The following is a 4068-nucleotide window of genomic DNA, read 5'->3' as shown; positions in this document are numbered from 1 at the left end:
AAAAGAAATAAAAGGAAGTTCTTCTTCACACAGCACACAGTCAACCTGTGAAACTCCTTGCCTGAGGAGGTTGTGAAGGCTAGGACGATAACAGGGTTTAAAAGAGAACTGGATAAATTCATGGAGGTTAAGTCTATTATTGGCTATTAGGCAGGTTGGGTAAGGAATGGTGTCCCTAGCCTCTCTTTGTCAGAAGGTGGAGATGGATGGCAGGAGAGTGATCACTTGGTCATTACCTGTTAGGTTCACTCTCTATGGGGCACCTGGCATTAGCCACCGTTGGTAGACAGGATACTGGGCTGGATGGACCTTTGGTCTCATTCAGTATGGCCATTCTTAATGTTCTTATGTTCTTATAATGGATCATGCATGTGTTTTGGTTTGGGGTATTAAATTTGACCCAATGTGTATTTATGTAAAGATTTAGGATCACAAGATAGCAAATTCTTTTGGGTATGAAAGGAATCATTTCATCCATCTCTCCCTGATCCATGGAGGGCAGAGGGTCTGCTGGACTTGGACTCAGCAGACCTGGGTGCATTCTTCTGCTCTGCCACAAACTGGACAAATCACTTACATTGCCCCACAGGTCAGTACCGCCTTTACTGTGATATCAAGTTTCAAAAAGTCTCTCTCCTCACTCTGATGTGTGGTGGTCTGCTCTGCAGAATTGAAGCAGTGAGATAATTGCTGAGCAATGTGGGTGGTGGATAAAGAGTAAGGATTTTAAGAAAGACAGTTTTGGGGAAAGGGAATGGCTGAAGCTTTTGAGGCTGAGACAAGGTGCCTTTCCCCTTTGCCTCACCAGTTCCAATCCAGGGAGGAGGTCAAGATCTGTGAGCCCAGAAAGATGATGGGTCTTGAAATGGGATACAATTGTTTTCAGCTTTAGCTCACAGATCTTTTTTTCCCACACCCTGTTCAGCGAATGGAACCGACATGCCATGCACAGAAACAGCTCCACAGGGAAAGCCAAAGACAGTATCTCCGCAGCAGAGCAGATGCTGAGATCCATTTTAACTGACTGCACCTCTTTCCACAGCTTTTTCTTTCTTCTAGAAAGCAGGACAGAACATGGGAAAGACGAGTGTTTATTTACCTGTAACTTTATTATAAAATATTATGGTTTCTCCCGGAAGGACTGAGAGAAGGAAATGAAACGAGTTATGGCAATAAATAAATGTGAGGAAATATGTACCATTTGTGGTTGATTTGAATAAATTAATAAAGAAGGATTACAGAGAGGAAATGGTGTTCATCTGGCTTATTCAAACCTTTCACTGCATGTAGGCAAGTGTCCTCAGTCCTCAGAAAAACTGGAACATTTGTAACTGATTTCTGAGTGTATTCAGCTTAGCCTTTAGTGTTTTATTTTATTTTGCTTTGTTCTGTCTGTTATTACTTAAAAAAAACTTAAATCCTACTTTTTATACTTAATAAAATCACTTTTGTTTATTTATAAACTTAGTGTAAGTACCTGGGGGGCCAAACAGCTGTGCATATCTCTCTTGCAGTGATATAGAGGGCAAGCATTTATTATTTTATCCTGTATACGCTTTATAAAGAGTAAAGTGGATCTATTTGGGGTTCAAATCCCATTGGGAGCTGTGTATCTGTGTTCTGGATACAGGTGTCCTGCTGAGCTGGTTTCAGTCTAGATCTGCAACATTGGGGGCGTCACCCAGAGCCTAGGTCTGTGTTGCAGCTGGATCTTGTTTCTGGCTCAACAAGACAGGGTTCTGGAGGCCCAGGCTAGAAGGGAAAATGGGCTCAGAGGTAATTTCAGCACATGAGGTGACAGTCCCAATAAGGGTCTCTGTGACCGAACCTGGCACACTATGGACTTGGGTTTCCTGCATTTCCTGTGATGCTTCCCGTTTTTTGTCCACTGATCTCAACTGGGGACTGCAGACCTTCTTGGAATACAAACAAATTATAATAATAACAATATAATAATGAACAAAACTACCACGTGCTCTGCAAAATTATTTTGTAATGGGCTGAGAATTGAATTCACCTGTTTCCACTCCCCAGCACTAAACCAGTCCTGAATTAAACAGATTCAAGAACTGGTTAGGAGTTTATTCTTTGCTTTCTTCAGGGTGTCCTTCACCTCCGTGTTCCTCAGGCTGTAGATGAGGGGGTTCAACATGGGGATCACCAGCATGTAAAACACTGAGGCCACTTTGTCTGTATCCATGGAATAGCTGGAGGTGGGATGTAAATACATGAAGAGGAGGGTGCCATAAAACAGGAGCACAGCGGTCAATTGGAAAGTGCAGGTGGAGAAGGCTTTGTGTCGGCCCTCAGCGGAGCGAATGTGCAGGATGGTGGAGGTGACATAGACCTAGGAGAGGAGGACAGTCACAAAGCTGATCACTTGAATGCAGCACATTAAAACAAACATCACAATCTCATTGATGCCGGTGTCAGAACAGGAGAGTGCCAGCAGCGGGGGGACATCACAGAAGAAATGATTGATGATGTTGGAGCTGCAGAATGACAGCCAAAATGTGAAATATGTGTTTAACATTGAATCCACCACCCCCACAGTGTACGCCCCAGCCACCAGCTGTTTACAAAGCTGCCTGGACATGGTGACCGTATAGAGCAGCGGGTTACAGATGGCCACATAACGGTCATATGCCATCACAGCCAGCAAGAAACAACCAACATCTGCAAAAATAATAGAGAGATACATTTGCACAGCTCAGGTAGTGAAAGAAATGCTTTTCCTCTTCTCTAAGAAATTCAGCAGCATCTTAGGGGAAATTATCGAGGAAAAGCAGAGGTAACAGAAAGACACATTCCTGAGAAAAAAGTACAAGGGGGTGTGGAGTTGGGGATCAACTCTGATTAACAAGATCATCCCCCCATTTCCCAGCAAGGTGATACCATAAGTCAGTAGGAAGACCACAAACAGGGGAACCTGCAGCTCTGGATGATCTGTCAGTCCTGAGAGAATGAACTCAGTTGCCTCCGAGTGATTTCCCTTTTCCATCTCCTCTGAATAGTGATGAGGCAGCTACAGAGATGTGGGCAGGTAGATAGTGAGGAATACCTGTCCCTTCTCTGTAATGAAGTAAGTGAAGATAAATAGAGATCAGTTTCTCACAGGACATCAGTACCCTCTCCGGGAAGGGCTTAGTCCACAGAGCCAAATGTTCACAGCTGGTCATTCCAGGTATTTGATTAAATGCACATGCTGTGCATATACAATGACACGCAGGTTAATCATGCCCCCCACACAAACACTCCTGTTCACTAATCCAAATAGATGACTTGTGACCTTGCTGTGAGAGAATCAGTCTGAAGGGATTATTCCTTATCTAAAGAATTGGTGAGAGTAAAGGAGTTTCAATATTTTGACCCTATTTGGGCAAGGGGAGCTCTGTGGCTTGGCATGTCCATCTGGGGTAAAGTTGCTTACTGTGCTAATTAAGCGTTTTGGCATTTCCTGGAGTATGTATGAAAACCCAGCGACATCATGGGAAGCCCTGGCTTCAGTGACTAGGTAATTGCCTATTTTTTCCAACCCAGGAGGTCGCTCCTTTAGCTAAAGGAGTTGGAGTTGGGGCTGAGGCTTTTGGAGCTGGAGGTCTGGAATTCAATACCTGCTGATCCCCATGGTGTCTGAGTGTTTGTGTGTGTCACTGGAATTCAGGACAATAGCACGTACCTGCTTAGAAGAGAGAGAGAGAGAGATGTGGTGGCATTTTCCCATCAACCGAAACTGCCAGTTTGGAGCATTTGGAAAGTTTTATACTGAGATGTGTGATTTATGGGACATGATTCCTGAAGCCACTGGGAATACCTGAGCTGAGAGAGACACAACACCTAATTAATACTTTCTGTGAGCCAAAGCCACCCTAGGTTAATTGGTGCCCTGGTGATTAGTGTGACCTACTCTTTCTACTGTGTTATTAAATTATTCAATTTCTACCAGAGTTACAGAGTATGAGGTTAGGGATATATTTTGTACTGCTGTTTTCAGTGCAAGCCAGGTACTGTGTAGAGCTGACCCACAAAGGTGTTTTTTTTTTTTTTTTGTGGAGACTGAAATCTTTT

General features: G+C 43.7%; 1 pseudogene; it reads right to left on the bottom strand.

Moving 5' to 3' along the window:
* Positions 1–2062: 2062 nt before the first annotated feature.
* On the bottom strand, positions 2063–3001 carry LOC144265720 (olfactory receptor 5AR1-like; annotated as a pseudogene).
* Between the last annotated feature and the right edge of the window lie 1067 nt (positions 3002–4068).

This window comes from Eretmochelys imbricata, chromosome 6 (genome assembly GCF_965152235.1).
Source record: "Eretmochelys imbricata isolate rEreImb1 chromosome 6, rEreImb1.hap1, whole genome shotgun sequence".
Classification (NCBI taxonomy): Eukaryota; Metazoa; Chordata; order Testudines; family Cheloniidae; genus Eretmochelys; species Eretmochelys imbricata.
This window is presented reverse-complemented; position numbering and strand designations above follow the sequence as displayed.